General features: G+C 44.6%; 1 protein-coding gene and 12 non-coding genes across 13 annotated transcripts in view; 1 reads left to right on the top strand and 12 right to left on the bottom strand.

Annotated features, from left to right (window-relative positions):
• The window catches only part of LOC139257944 (zinc finger protein 850-like), a gene marked incomplete at its 5' end in the record, with an annotated part of 812,458 nt that overhangs the window by 627,000 nt on the left and 169,758 nt on the right, over nt 1–15,700 (top strand). The gene's annotated exons all lie outside the window — the stretch shown is intronic.
• trnae-uuc (transfer RNA glutamic acid (anticodon UUC)) lies at nt 508–579 on the bottom strand. Its single transcript has one exon. It is a non-coding gene; the product is annotated as a tRNA-Glu (tRNA).
• On the bottom strand, nt 1,495–1,567 carry trnaf-gaa (transfer RNA phenylalanine (anticodon GAA)). Its single transcript has one exon. It is a non-coding gene; the product is annotated as a tRNA-Phe (tRNA).
• Nucleotides 2,769–2,840, bottom strand: trnae-uuc (transfer RNA glutamic acid (anticodon UUC)). The gene has a single exon. It is a non-coding gene; the product is annotated as a tRNA-Glu (tRNA).
• On the bottom strand, nt 3,734–3,806 carry trnaf-gaa (transfer RNA phenylalanine (anticodon GAA)). Its single transcript has one exon. It is a non-coding gene; the product is annotated as a tRNA-Phe (tRNA).
• On the bottom strand, nt 5,997–6,069 carry trnaf-gaa (transfer RNA phenylalanine (anticodon GAA)). Its single transcript has one exon. It is a non-coding gene; the product is annotated as a tRNA-Phe (tRNA).
• Nucleotides 8,260–8,332, bottom strand: trnaf-gaa (transfer RNA phenylalanine (anticodon GAA)). The gene has a single exon. It is a non-coding gene; the product is annotated as a tRNA-Phe (tRNA).
• trnae-uuc (transfer RNA glutamic acid (anticodon UUC)) lies at nt 9,532–9,603 on the bottom strand. Its single transcript has one exon. It is a non-coding gene; the product is annotated as a tRNA-Glu (tRNA).
• On the bottom strand, nt 10,497–10,569 carry trnaf-gaa (transfer RNA phenylalanine (anticodon GAA)). The gene has a single exon. It is a non-coding gene; the product is annotated as a tRNA-Phe (tRNA).
• Nucleotides 11,771–11,842, bottom strand: trnae-uuc (transfer RNA glutamic acid (anticodon UUC)). The gene has a single exon. It is a non-coding gene; the product is annotated as a tRNA-Glu (tRNA).
• trnaf-gaa (transfer RNA phenylalanine (anticodon GAA)) lies at nt 12,760–12,832 on the bottom strand. Its single transcript has one exon. It is a non-coding gene; the product is annotated as a tRNA-Phe (tRNA).
• trnae-uuc (transfer RNA glutamic acid (anticodon UUC)) lies at nt 14,033–14,104 on the bottom strand. The gene has a single exon. It is a non-coding gene; the product is annotated as a tRNA-Glu (tRNA).
• Nucleotides 15,021–15,093, bottom strand: trnaf-gaa (transfer RNA phenylalanine (anticodon GAA)). The gene has a single exon. It is a non-coding gene; the product is annotated as a tRNA-Phe (tRNA).

Genomic DNA, 15,700 nt, shown 5'->3' with positions numbered 1-15,700 from the left:
AGTGATGGTGAATCTCGGTTAGATCAAAAACTCCATGAATTCTCTGCCGGGAAATTCAGATCTTGGAAATCGCCTGTGAACGCTAAACATTGATATGCAGTGAGCCAATGTTCAATATAAAGGAGCCCAGGCCAAATGAATGCTCAAGGATAAATTATCAGTGCCCATGGTCCAGGCATTCCCTGATTCCAGTCTTCCACACGTTGCGAAGTTTAAAATGCTGAATATTTCCACAGTGGCAATGCATTGATTGATGATAAGCCCGAGTGCTGTGGCGCAAATAGGTACCTGGAAGACTAAAGATAGCCATGATTGGCAAAATTTACGTTGTCTATCAGCAATTGGAGTTCCACTTGTTGAGCGAGATCTTGTCATTTAGTGCAGATTTTAAAACAGAAGTGTCTGTTGTGTCATGACACGCTGCTGATGGTTGGGGCAACAACAGCGAGGTGAGCTGCAAGCTTCTTCAGGAACAGCATTGCAATTCGAAGCACCGCAAATACAATGTTCCCTGACCGGGAATCGAACCCGGGCCGCGGCGGTGAAAGCGCCGAATCCTAACCACTAGACCACCAGGGAAGCTGCTGCAAATGTCTGTGCCAGCAAGCAGACCTACCCAGTCTTTCCTCCTTGCTGTTTCGAAATTCTCATCACATTCGCGCCAGGGAAATCTGTTCGCAGCAAATGGCAGTTTTTGTGGAGAACACCAAAGACATGTCCGCGCAATCACAGCGTTAAGTGCGCCTAGGCTTCCACTGAAATCCATTTCATTCTCTCCTTTTTCCGGGAATTTTCACTCTCGGTACCGTGTGAACATTTCATTTGTTGCTTTTGTCCTGAACTGCAGCCTTTTGCCCATCTCCGGGCGACAGAACCGTTCTAAATGTCTGTTCTGCTTATAACCATTGACGGGAACAGGTCTCCAGTTCAGCGGTTATCAGCAAAGCAAGAAACACGTATAAACAGAAAGTTGTGCTCTGCACACCGTCGGCAAAGAAGCAATGGCTGTTATTCCAAATAATTGCCATCCCTTGGGATTCCGTGTGGATTTGTTTCGTTATGAAGATTTGATTGTAAAAGTTACTACTAACCGAATAAAAATTATGAAAAATTGGGATGGCCCATATGGGGATCGGGCCCGCGCTCTTGGCTTTATTAATACCACGCCCTAAACGACCGATTTAACCGGCAACAAAATGCCCCAGGGCTGCGTGAAAGCCCAGCCTGAGATGATTTTGTATCCGGCACACACTGGGTGATAGAGTTACTGCATAAGAATTGAACACATCGCATCGCTAAAACATTGTTCACTCTTCATATAGAAAACTGGGCAGAGTATAAATAGAAAGTAACAGAAAAAGAGCACTGAATCTAAAAAAATCATGTCGAAAATTAGTATCACGCAACCGCTGAACAGCCCATCCCTCAAGCACTGTCTCGATATCAAACCAGCTTCTCCCCTTAAAATGAAGGAAACGCAAAATCACCAGATATTGCCGAAACCCGGGATTGAACCAGGGACCTTTAGATCTTCAGTCTAACGCTCTCCCAACTGAGCTATTTCGGCCCGACAGAAAACGAAGCAAAACTTTCTCACACCTTTTTGAAAGAAAACTTAAACCCCGGAAGGAATTGCCCCGCACACTCAGTCCTCATTTCGGGGCAATGAGCTCCGGATGTGTTCATGTAATGTATAATGATATTGAAAATCTTTATGCTCATGTTAACTTATCATTGCCCGCGATCCAGGCACTCTCTGATTCCGCTATTGTGCACGTTGCTAAGTTGAAAATTTGCATTTTTCCGCACTGGCAATGAATTGACTGATCGCCGGGCTGTGATCAGCTCGGTTTGTTAGGGTGATGCCGCGCACGAACGTACATGGAAGAATAATGATCATTTTGATTTTTCTCACAATGCACTTAAATGTTGGCAAACCGTACAGTGTCAATCAGCAATTGTAGTTCCATATGTTCATTTAATATTCTGCTGAAGTGTTCATAAAGATACAAAGATTGCACACCAGGCTAGATCTCACAGTGCTGAAGACACAGTGAAATATACTGGAGAGTTTATAACTGTTTCAGAACATAACATGTCAGCAAAATTCCCTCTTCTGTTCTCGGCACTGATGGGTTGTGAAAGGGAGACGGGCCGAAGTCCTATTGCGCCGCACTGACCCCGAGCCAAAGTGAAATTAAAGCAGGTTCAGTCCTTAGCAGTGATATGATGAAGAGAGATAAGAGTCGCGAATCAACGTTAGTGATGGTGAATCTCGGTTAGATCAAAAACTCCATGAATTCTCTGCCGGGAAATTCAGATCTTGGAAATCGCCTGTGAACGCTAAACATTGATATGCAGTGAGCCAATGTTCAATATAAAGGAGCCCAGGCCAAATGAATGCTCAAGGATAAATTATCAGTGCCCATGGTCCAGGCATTCCCTGATTCCAGTCTTCCACACGTTGCGAAGTTTAAAATGCTGAATATTTCCACAGTGGCAATGCATTGATTGATGATAAGCCCGAGTGCGGTGGCGCAAATAGGTACCTGGAAGACTAAAGATAGCCATGATTGGCAAAATTTACGTTGTCTATCAGCAATTGGAGTTCCACTTGTTGAGCGAGATCTTGTCATTTAGTGCAGATTTTAAAACAGAAGTGTCTGTTGTGTCATGACACGCTGCTGATGGTTGGGGCAACAACAGCGAGGTGAGCTGCAAGCTTCTTCAGGAACAGCATTGCATTTCGAAGCACCGCAAATACAATGTTCCCTGACCGGGAATCGAACCCGGGCCGCGGCGGTGAAAGCGCCGAATCATAACAACTAGACCAGCAGGGAAGCTGCTGCAAATGTCTGTGCCAGCAAGCAGACCAACCCAGTCTTTCCTCCTTGCTGTTTCGAAATTCTCATCACATTCGCGCCAGGGAAATCTGTTCGCAGCAAATGGCAGTTTTTGTGGAGAACACCAAAGACATGTCCGCGCAATCACAGCGTTAAGTGCGCCTAGGCTTCCACTGAAATCCATTTCATTCTCTCCTTTTTCCGGGAATTTTCACTCTCGCTACCGTGTGAACATTTCATTTGGTGCTTTTGTCCTGAACTGCAGCCTTTTGCCCATCTCCGGGCGACAGAACCGTTCTAAATGTCTGTTCTGCTTATAACCATTGACGGGAACAGGTCTCCAGTTCAGCGGTTATCAGCAAAGCAAGAAACACGTATAAACAGAAAGTTGTGCTCTGCACACCGTCAACAAAGAAGCAATGACTGTTATTCCAAATAATTGCCATCCCTTGGGATTCCGTGTGGATTTGTTTCGTTATGAAGATTTGATTGTAAAAGTTACTACTAACCGAATAAAAATTATGAAAAATTGGGATGGCCCATATGGGGATCGGGCCCGCGCCCTAAACGACCGATTTAACCGGCAACAAAATGCCCCAGGGCTGCGTGAAAGCCCAGCCTGAGATGATTTTGTATCCGGCACACACTGGGTGATAGAGTTACTGCATAAGAATTGAACACATCGCATCGCTAAAACATTGTTCACTCTTCCTATACAAAACTGGGCAGAGTATAAATAGAAAGTAACAGAAAAAGAGCGCTGAATCTAAAAAAAATCATGTCGAAAATTAGTATCACGCAACCGCTGAACAGCCCATCCCTCAAGCACTGTCTCGATATCAAACCAGCTTCTCCCCTTAAAATGAAGGAAACGCAAAATCACCACATATCGCCGAAACCCGGGATTGAACCAGGGACCTTTAGGTCTTCAGTCTAACGCTCTCCCAACTGAGCTATTTCGGCCCGACAGAAAACGAAGCAAAACTTCCTCACACCTTTTTGAAAGAAAACTTAAACCCCCAAAAGGAATTGCCCCGCACACTCAGTCCTCATTTCGGGGCAATGAGCTCCGGATGTGTTCATGTAATGTATAATGATATTGAAAATCTTTATGCTCATGTTAACTTATCATTGCCCACGATCCAGGCACTCTCTGATTCTGGTATTGTGCACGTTGCTAAGTTGAAAATTTGCATTTTTCCGCACTGGCAATGAATTGACTGATCGCCGGGCTGTGATCAGCTCGGTTTGTTAGGGTGATGCCGCGCATGAACGTACATGGAAGAATAATGATCATTTTGATTGTTCTCCCACTGCACTTAAATGTTGGCAAACCATACATTGTCAATCAGCAATTGTAGTTCCATATGTTCATTTAATATTCTGATGAAGTGTTCATAAAGACACAAAGATTGCACACCAGGCTAGATCTCACAGTGCTGAAGACACAGTGAAATATACTGGAGAGTTTATAACTGTTTCAGAACATAACATGTCAGCAAAATTCCCTCTTCTGTTCTCGGCACTGATGGGTTGTGAAAGGGAGACGGGCCGAAGTCCTATTGAGCCGCACTGACCCCGAGCCAAAGTGAAATTAAAGCAGGTTCAGTCCTTAGCAGTGATATGATGAAGAGAGATAAGTGTCGCGAATCAACGTTAGTGATGGTGAATCTCGGTTAGATCAAAAACTCCATGAATTCTCTGCCGGGAAATTCAGATCTTGGAAATCGCCTGTGAACGCTAAACATTGATATGCAGTCAGCCAATGTTCAATATAGAAGGAGCCCAGGCCAAATGAATGCTCAAGGATAAATTATCAGTGCCCATGGTCCAGGCATTCCCTGATTCCAGTCTTCCACACGTTGCGAAGTTTAAAATGCTGAATATTTCCACAGTGGCAATGCATTGATTGATGATAAGCCCGAGTGCTGTGGCGCAAATAGGTACCTGGAAGACTAAAGATAGCCATGATTGGCAAAATTTACGTTGTCTATCAGCAATTGGAGTTCCACTTGTTGAGCGAGATCTTGTCATTTGGTGCAGATTTTAAAACAGAAGTGTCTGTTGCATCATGACACGCTGCTGATGGTTGGGGCAACAACAGCGAGGTGAGCTGCAAGCTCTTCAGGAACAGCATTGCATTTCGAAGCATCGCAAATACAATGTTCTCTGACCGGGAATCGAACCCTGGCCGCGGCGGTGAAAGCGCCGAATCCTAACCCCTAGACCACCAGGGAAGCTGCTGCAAATGTCTGTGCCAGCAAGCAGACCAACCCAGTCTTTCCTCCTTGCTGTTTCGAAATTCTCATCACATTCGCGCCAGGGAAATCTGTTCGCAGCAAATGGCAGTTTTTGTGGAGAACACCAAAGTCATGTCCGCGCAATCACAGCGTTAAGTGCGGCTAGGCTTCCACTGAAATCCATTTCATTCTCTCCTTTTTCCGGGAATTTTCACTCTCGGTACCGTGTGAACATTTCATTTGGTGCTTTTGTCCTGAACTGCAGCCTTTTGCCCATCTCCGGGCGACAGAACCGTTCTAAATGTCTGTTCTGCTTATAAACATTGACGGGAACAGGTCTCCAGTTCAGCGGTTATCAGCAAAGCAAGAAACACGTATAAACAGAAAGTTGTGCTCTGCACACCGTCGCCAAAGAAGCAATGGCTGTTATTCCAAATAATTGCCATCCCTTGGGATTCCGTGTGGATTTGTTTCGTTATGAAGATTTAATTGTAAAAGTTACTACTAACCGAATAAAAATTATGAAAAATTGGGATGGCCCATATGGGGATCGGGCCCGCGCTCTTGGCTTTATTAATACCACGCCCTAAACGACCGATTTAACCGGCAACAAAATGCCCCAGGGCTGCGTGAAAGCCCAGCCTGAGATGATTTTGTATCCGGCACACACTGGGTGATAGAGTTACTGCATAAGAATTGAACACATCGCATCGCTAAAACATTGTTCACTCTTCATATACAAAACTGGGCAGAGTATAAATAGAAAGTAACAGAAAAAGAGCACTGAATCTAAAAAAAATCATGTCGAAAATTAGTATCACGCAACCGCTGAACAGCCCATCCCTCAAGCACTGTCTCGATATCAAACCTGCTTCTCCCCTTAAAATGAAGGAAACGCAACATCACCAGATATTGCCGGAACCCGGGATTGAACCAGGGATCTTTAGATCTTCAGTCTAACGCTCTCCCAACTGAGCTATTTCGGCCCGACAGAAAACGAAGCAAAACCTTCTCACACCTTTTTGAAAGAAAACTTAAACCCCGGAAGGAATTGCCCCGCACACTCAGTCCTCATTTCGGGGCAATGAGCTCCGGATGTGTTCATGTAATGTATAATGATATTGAAAATCTTTATGCTCATGTTAACTTATCATTGCCCACGATCCAGGCACTCTCTGATTCCGGTATTGTGCACGTTGCTAAGTTGAAAATTTGCATTTTTCCGCACTGGCAATGAATTGACTGATCGCCGGGCTGTGATCAGCTCGGTTTGTTAGGGTGATGCCGCGCATGAACGTACATGGAAGAATAATGATCATTTTGATTGTTCTCCCACTGCACTTAAATGTTGGCAAACCGTACAGTGTCAATCAGCAATTGTAGTTCCATATGTTCATTTAATATTCTGCTGAAGTGTTCATAAAGACACAAAGATTGCACACCAGGCTAGATCTCACAGTGCTGAAGACACAGTGAAATATACTGGAGAGTTTATAACTGTTTCAGAACATAACATGTCAGCAAAATTCCCTCTTCTGTTCTCGGCACTGATGGGTTGTGAATGGGAGACGGGCCGAAGTCCTATTGAGCCGCACTGACCCCGAGCCAAAGTGAAATTAAAGCAGGTTCAGTCCTTAGCAGTGATATGATGAAGAGAGATAAGAGTCGCGAATCAACGTTAGTGATGGTGAATCTCGGTTAGATCAAAAACTCCATGAATTCTCTGCCGGGAAATTCAGATCTTGGAAATCGCCTGTGAACGCTAAACATTGATATGCAGTCACCCAATGTTCAATATAGAAGGAGCCCAGGCCAAATGAATGCTCAAGGATAAATTATCAGTGCCCATGGTCCAGGCATTCCCTGATTCCAGTCTTCCACACGTTGCGAAGTTTAAAATGCTGAATATTTCCACAGTGGCAATGCATTGATTGATGATAAGCCCGAGTGCTGTGGCGCAAATAGGTACCTGGAAGACTAAAGATAGCCATGATTGGCAAAATTTACGTTGTCTATCAGCAATTGGAGTTCCACTTGTTGAGCGAGATCTTGTCATTTAGTGCAGATTTTAAAACAGAAGTGTCTGTTGTATCATGACACGCTGCTGATGGTTGGGGCAACAACAGCGAGGTGAGCTGCAAGCTTCTTCAGGAACAGCATTGCATTTCGAAGCATCGCAAATACAATGTTCCCTGACCGGGAATCGAACCCTGGCCGCGGCGGTGAAGCGCCGAATCCTAACCACTAGACCACCAGGGAAGCTGCTGCAAATGGCTGTGCCAGCAAGCAGACCAACCCAGTCTTTCCTCCTTGCTGTTTCGAAATTCTCATCACATTCGCGCCAGGGAAATCTGTTCGCAGCAAATGGCAGTTTTTGTGGAGAACACCAAAGACATGTCCGCGCAATCACAGCGTTAAGTGCGCCTAGGCTTCCACTGAAATCCATTTCATTCTCTCCTTTTTCCGGGAATTTTCACTCTCGGTACCGTGTGAACATTTCATTTGGTGCTTTTGTCCTGAACTGCAGCCTTTTGCCCATCTCCGGGCGACAGAACCGTTCTAAATGTCTGTTCTGCTTATAACCATTGACGGGAACAGGTCTCCAGTTCAGCGGTTATCAGCAAAGCAAGAAACACGTATAAACAGAAAGTTGTGCTCTGCACACCGTCGGCAAAGAAGCAATGGATTTTATTCCAAATAATTGCCATCCCTTGGGATTCCGTGTGGATTTGTTTCGTTATGAAGATTTGATTGTAAAAGTTACTACTAACCGAATAAAAATTATGAAAAATTGGGATGGCCCATATGGGGATCGGGCCCGCGCTCTTGGCTTTATTAATACCATGCCCTAAACGACCGATTTAACCGGCAACAAAATGCGCCAGGGCTGCGTGAAAGCCCAGCCTGAGATGATTTTGTATCCGGCACACACTGGGTGGTAGAGTTACTGCATAAGAATTGAACACATCGCATCGCTAAAACATTGTTCACTCTTCATATACAAAACTGGGCAGAGTATAAATAGAAAGTAACAGAAAAAGAGCGCTGAATCTAAAAACAAATCATGTCGAAAATTAGTATCACGCAACCGCTGAACAGCCCATCCCTCAAGCACTGTCTCGATATCAAACCAGCTTCTCCCCTTAAAATGAAGGAAACGCAAAATCACCAGATATTGCCGAAACCCGGGATTGAACCAGGGACGTTTAGATCTTCACTCTAACGCTCTCGCAACTGAGCTATTTCGGCCCGACAGAAAACGAAGCAAAACTTTCTCACACCTTTTTGAAAGAAAACTTAAACCCCGGAAGGAATTGCCCCGCACACTCAGTCCTCATTTCGGGGCAATGAGCTCCGGATGTGTTCATGTAATGTATAATGATATTGAAAATCTTTATGCTCATGTTAACTTATCATTGCCCACGATCCAGGCACTCTCTGATTCCGGTATTGTGCACGTTGCTAAGTTGAAAATTTGCATTTTTCCGCACTGGCAATGAATTGACTGATCGCCGGGCTTTGATCAGCTCGGTTTGTTCGGGTGATGCCGCGCATGAACGTACATGGAAGAATAATGATCATTTTGATTGTTCTCACACTGCACTTAAATGTTGGCAAACCGTACAGTGTCAATCAGCAATTGTAGTTCCATATGTTCATTTAATATTCTGCTGAAGTGTTCATAAAGACACAAAGATTGCACAGCAGCCTAGATCTCACAGTGCTGAAGACACAGTGAAATACTGGAGAGTTTATAACTGTTTCAGAACATAACATGTCAGCAAAATTCCCTCTTCTGCTCTCGGCACTGATGGGTTGTGAAAGGGAGACGGGCCGAAGTCCTATTGAGCCGCACTGACCCCGACCCAATGTAAAATTAAAGCAGGTTCAGTCCTTAGCAGTGATATGATGAAGAGAGATAAGAGTCGCGAATCAACGTTAGTGATGGTGAATCTCGATTAGTTCAAAAACTCCATGAATTCTCTGCCGGGAAATTCAGATCTTGGAAATCGCCTGTGAACGCTAAACATTGATATGCAGTGAGCCAATGTTCAATATAAAGGAGCCCAGGCCAAATGAATGCTCAAGGATAAATTATCAGTGCCCATGGTCCAGGCATTCCCTGATTCCAGTCTTCCACACGTTGCGAAGTTTAAAATGCTGAATATTTCCACAGTGGCAATGCATTGATTGATGATAAGCCCGAGTGCGGTGGCGCAAATAGGTACCTGGAAGACTAAAGATAGCCATGATTGGCAAAATTTACGTTGTCTATCAGCAATTGGAGTTCCACTTGTTGAGCGAGATCTTGTCATTTAGTGCAGATTTTAAAACAGAAGTGTCTGTTGTGTCATGACACGCTGCTGATGGTTGGGGCAACAACAGCGAGGTGAGCTGCAAGCTTCTTCAGGAACAGCATTGCATTTCGAAGCACCGCAAATACAATGTTCCCTGACCGGGAATCGAACCCGGGCCGCGGCGGTGAAAGCGCCGAATCATAACAACTAGACCACCAGGGAAGCTGCTGCAAATGTCTGTGCCAGCAAGCAGACCAACCCAGTCTTTCCTCCTTGCTGTTTCGAAATTCTCATCACATTCGCGCCAGGGAAATCTGTTCGCAGCAAATGGCAGTTTTTGTGGAGAACACCAAAGACATGTCCGCGCAATCACAGCGTTAAGTGCGCCTAGGCTTCCACTGAAATCCATTTCATTCTCTCCTTTTTCCGGGAATTTTCACTCTCGCTACCGTGTGAACATTTCATTTGGTGCTTTTGTCCTGAACTGCAGCCTTTTGCCCATCTCCGGGCGACAGAACCGTTCTAAATGTCTGTTCTGCTTATAACCATTGACGGGAACAGGTCTCCAGTTCAGCGGTTATCAGCAAAGCAAGAAACACGTATAAACAGAAAGTTGTGCTCTGCACACCGTCAACAAAGAAGCAATGACTGTTATTCCAAATAATTGCCATCCCTTGGGATTCCGTGTGGATTTGTTTCGTTATGAAGATTTGATTGTAAAAGTTACTACTAACCGAATAAAAATTATGAAAAATTGGGATGGCCCATATGGGGATCGGGCCCGCGCCCTAAACGACCGATTTAACCGGCAACAAAATGCCCCAGGGCTGCGTGAAAGCCCAGCCTGAGATGATTTTGTATCCGGCACACACTGGGTGATAGAGTTACTGCATAAGAATTGAACACATCGCATCGCTAAAACATTGTTCACTCTTCCTATACAAAACTGGGCAGAGTATAAATAGAAAGTAACAGAAAAAGAGCGCTGAATCTAAAAAAAATCATGTCGAAAATTAGTATCACGCAACCGCTGAACAGCCCATCCCTCAAGCACTGTCTCGATATCAAACCTGCTTCTCCCCTTAAAATGAAGGAAACGCAATATCACCAGATATTGCCGGAACCCGGGATTGAACCAGGGATCTTTAGATCTTCAGTCTAACGCTCTCCCAACTGAGCTATTTCGGCCCGACAGAAAACGAAGCAAAACCTTCTCACACCTTTTTGAAAGAAAACTTAAACCCCGGAAGGAATTGCCCCGCACACTCAGTCCTCATTTCGGGGCAATGAGCTCCGGATGTGTTCATGTAATGTATAATGATATTGAAAATCTTTATGCTCATGTTAACTTATCATTGCCCACGATCCAGGCACTCTCTGATTCCGGTATTGTGCACGTTGCTAAGTTGAAAATTTGCATTTTTCCGCACTGGCAATGAATTGACTGATCGCCGGGCTGTGATCAGCTCGGTTTGTTAGGGTGATGCCGCGCATGAACGTACATGGAAGAATAATGATCATTTTGATTGTTCTCCCACTGCACTTAAATGTTGGCAAACCATACAGTGTCAATCAGCAATTGTAGTTCCATATGTTCATTTAATATTCTGCTGAAGTGTTCATAAAGACACAACGATTGCACACCAGGCTAGATCTCACAGTGCTGAAGACACAGTGAAATATACTGGAGAGTTTATAACTGTTTCAGAACATAACATGTCAGCAAAATTCCCTCTTCTGTTCTCGGCACTGATGGGTTGTGAAAGGGAGACGGGCCGAAGTCCTATTGAGCCGCACTGACCCCGAGCCAAAGTGAAATTAAAGCAGGTTCAGTCCTTAGCAGTGATATGATGAAGAGAGATAAGAGTCGCGAATCAACGTTAGTGATGGTGAATCTCGGTTAGATCAAAAACTCCATGAATTCTCTGCCGGGAAATTCAGATCTTGGAAATCGCCTGTGAACGCTAAACATTGATATGCAGTCAGCCAATGTTCAATATAGAAGGAGCCCAGGCCAAATGAATGCTCAAGGATAAATTATCAGTGCCCATGGTCCAGGCATTCCCTGATTCCAGTCTTCCACACGTTGCGAAGTTTAAAATGCTGAATATTTCCACAGTGGCAATGCATTGATTGATGATAAGCCCGAGTGCTGTGGCGCAAATAGGTACCTGGAAGACTAAAGATAGCCATGATTGGCAAAATTTACGTTGTCTATCAGCAATTGGAGTTCCACTTGTTGAGCGAGATCTTGTCATTTGGTGCAGATTTTAAAACAGAAGTGTCTGTTGCATCATGACACGCTGCTGATGGTTGGGGCAACAACAGCGAGGTGAGCTGCAAGCTCTTCAGGAACAGCATTGCATTTCGAAGCATCGCAAATACAATGTTCTCTGACCGGGAATCGAACCCTGGCCGCGGCGGTGAAAGCGCCGAATCCTAACCACTAGACCACCAGGGAAGCTGCTGCAAATGTCTGTGCCAGCAAGCAGACCAACCCAGTCTTTCCTCCTTGCTGTTTCGAAATTCTCATCACATTCGCGCCAGGGAAATCTGTTCGCAGCAAATGGCAGTTTTTGTGGAGAACACCAAAGTCATGTCCGCGCAATCACAGCGTTAAGTGCGGCTAGGCTTCCACTGAAATCCATTTCATTCTCTCCTTTTTCCGGGAATTTTCACTCTCGGTACCGTGTGAACATTTCATTTGGTGCTTTTGTCCTGAACTGCAGCCTTTTGCCCATCTCCGGGCGACAGAACCGTTCTAAATGTCTGTTCTGCTTATAAACATTGACGGGAACAGGTCTCCAGTTCAGCGGTTATCAGCAAAGCAAGAAACACGTATAAACAGAAAGTTGTGCTCTGCACACCGTCGCCAAAGAAGCAATGGCTGTTATTCCAAATAATTGCCATCCCTTGGGATTCCGTGTGGATTTGTTTCGTTATGAAGATTTGATTGTAAAAGTTACTACTAACCGAATAAAAATTATGAAAAATTGGGATGGCCCATATGGGGATCGGGCCCGCGCTCTTGGCTTTATTAATACCACGCCCTAAACGACCGATTTAACCGGCAACAAAATGCCCCAGGGCTGCGTGAAAGCCCAGCCTGAGATGATTTTGTATCCGGCACACACTGGGTGATAGAGTTACTGCATAAGAATTGAACACATCGCATCGCTAAAACATTGTTCACTCTTCATATACAAAACTGGGCAGAGTATAAATAGAAAGTAACAGAAAAAGAGCGCTGAATCTAAAAACAAATCATGTCGAAAATTAGTATCACGCAACCGCTGAACAGCCCATCCCTCAAGCACTGTCTCGATATCAAACCAGCTTCTCCCCTTAAAATGAAGGAAACGCAAAATCACCAGATATTGCCAAAACCCGGGATTGAACCAGGGACGTTTAGATCTTCACTCTAACGCTCTCGCAACTGAGCTATTTCGGCCCGACAGAAAACGAAGCAAAACTTTCTCACACCTTTTTGAAAGAAAACTTAAACCACGGAAGGAATTGCCCCGCACACTCAGTCCTCATTTCGGGGCAATGAGCTCCGGATGTGTTCATGTAATGTATAATGATATTGAAAATCTTTATGCTCATGTTAACTTATCATTGCCCACGATCCAGGCACTCTCTGATTCCGGTATTGTGCACGTTGCTAAGTTGAAAATTTGCATTTTTCCGCACTGGCAATGAATTGACTGATCGCCGGGCTGTGATCAGCTCGGTTTGTTCGGGTGATGCCGCGCATGAACGTACATGGAAGAATAATGATCATTTTGATTGTTCTCACACTGCACTTAAATGTTGGCAAACCGTACAGTGTCAATCAGCAATTGTAGTTCCATATGTTCATTTAATATTCTGCTGAAGTGTTCATAAAGACACAAAGATTGCACAGCAGCCTAGATCTCACAGTGCTGAAGACACAGTGAAATACTGGAGAGTTTATAACTGTTTCAGAACATAACATGTCAGCAAAATTCCCTCTTCTGTTCTCGGCACTGATGGGTTGTGAAAGGGAGACGGGCCGAAGTCCTATTGAGCCGCACTGACCCCGACCCAATGTGAAATTAAAGCAGGTTCAGTCCTTAGAAGTGATATGATGAAGAGAGATAAGAGTCGCGAATCAACGTTAGTGATGGTGAATCTCGATTAGATCAAAAACTCCATGAATTCTCTGCCGGGAAATTCAGATCTTGGAAATCGCCTGTGAACGCTAAACATTGATATGCAGTGAGCCAATGTTCAATATAGAAGGAGCCCAGGCCAAATGAATGCTCAAGGATAAATTATCAGTGCCCATGGTCCAGTCATTCCCTGATTCCAGTCTTCCACACGTTGCAAAGTTTAAAATGCTGAATATTTCCACAGTGGCAATGCATTGATTGATGATAAGCCCGAGTGCTGTGGCGCAAATAGGTACCTGGAAGACTAAAGATAGCCATGATTGGCAAAATTTACGTTGTCTATCAGCTTTTGGAGTTCCACTTGTTGAGCGAGATCATGTCATTTCGTGCAGATTTTAAAACAGAAGTGTCTGTTGTATCATGACACGCTGCTGATGGTTGGGGCAACAACAGCGAGGTGAGCTGCAAGCTTCTTCAGGAACAGCATTGCATTTCGAAGCCCCGCAAATACAATGTTCCCTGACCGGGAATCGAACCCGGGCCGCGGCGGTGAAAGCGCCGAATCCTAACCACTAGACCAGCAGGGAAGCTGCTGCAAATGTCTGTGCCAGCAAGCAGACCAACCCAGTCTTTCCTCCTTGCTGTTTCGAAATTCTCATCACATTCGCGCCAGGGAAATCTGTTCGCAGCAAATGGCAGTTTTTGTGGAGAACACCAAAGACATGTCCGCGCAATCACAGCGTTAAGTGCGTCTAGGCTTCCACTGAAATCCATTTCATTCTCTCCTTTTTCCGGGAATTTTCACTCTCGGTACCGTGTGAACATTTCATTTGGTGCTTTTGTCCTGAACTGCAGCCTTTTGCCCATCTCCGGGCGACAGAACCGTTCTAAATGTCTGTTATGCTTATAACCATTGACGGGAACAGGTCTCCAGTTCAGCGGTTATCAGCAAAGCAAGAAACACGTATAAACAGAATGTTGTGCTCTGCACACCGTCGGCAAAGAAGCAATGGCTGTTATTCCAAATAATTGCCATCCCTTGGGATTCCGTGTGGATTTGTTTAGTTATGAAGATTTGATTGTAAAAGTTACTACTAACCGAATAAAAATTATGAAAAATTGGGATGGCCCATATGGGGATCGGGCCCGCGCTCTTGGCTTTATTAATACCATGCCCTAAACGACCGATTTAACCGGCAACAAAATGCCCCAGGGCTGCGTGAAAGCCCAGCCTGAGATGATTTTGTATCCGGCACACACTGGGTGATAGAGTTACTGCATAAGAATTGAACACAACGCATCGCTAAAACATTGTTCACTCTTCATATACAAAACTGGGCAGAGTATAAATAGAAAGTAACAGAAAAAGAGCACTGAATCTAAAAAAAATCATGTCGAAAATTAGTATCACGCAACCGCTGAACAGCCCATCCCTCAAGCACTGTCTCGATATCAAACCAGCTTCTCCCCTTAAAATGAAGGAAACGCAAAATCACCAGATATTGCCGAAACCCGGGATTGAACCAAGGACCTTTAGATCTTCAGTCTAACGCTCTCCCAACTGAGCTATTTCGGCCCGAAAGAAAATGAAGCAAAACTTTCTCACACCTTTTTGAAAGAAAACTTAAACCCCGGAAGGAATTGCCCCGCACACTCAGTCCTCATTTCGGAGCAATGAGCTCCGGATGTGTTCATGTAATGTATAATGATATTGAAAATCTTTATGCTCATGTTAACTTATCATTGCCCACGATCCAGGCACTCTCTGATTCCGGTATTGTGCACGTTGCTAAGTTGAAAATTTGCATTTTTCCGCACTGGCAATGAATTGACTGATCGCCGGGCTGTGATCAGCTCGGTTTGTTTGGGTGATGCCGCGCATGAACGTACATGGAAGAATAATGATCATTTTGATTGTTCTCACACTGCACTTAAATGTTGGCAAACCGTACAGTGTCAATCAGCAATTGTAGTTCCATATGTTCATTTAATATTCTGCTGAAGTGTTCATAAAGACACAAAGATTGCACACCAGGCTCGATCTCACAGTGCTGAAGACACAGTGAAATATACTGGAGAGTTTATAACTGTTTCAGAACATAACATGTCAGCAAAATTCCCTCTTCTGTTCTCGGCACTGATGGGTTGTGAAAGGGAGACGGGCCGAAGTCCTATTGAGCCGC

This window comes from Pristiophorus japonicus, unplaced genomic scaffold (genome assembly GCF_044704955.1).
Source record: "Pristiophorus japonicus isolate sPriJap1 unplaced genomic scaffold, sPriJap1.hap1 HAP1_SCAFFOLD_94, whole genome shotgun sequence".
Taxonomy (NCBI): Eukaryota; Metazoa; Chordata; class Chondrichthyes; family Pristiophoridae; genus Pristiophorus; species Pristiophorus japonicus.
This window is presented reverse-complemented; position numbering and strand designations above follow the sequence as displayed.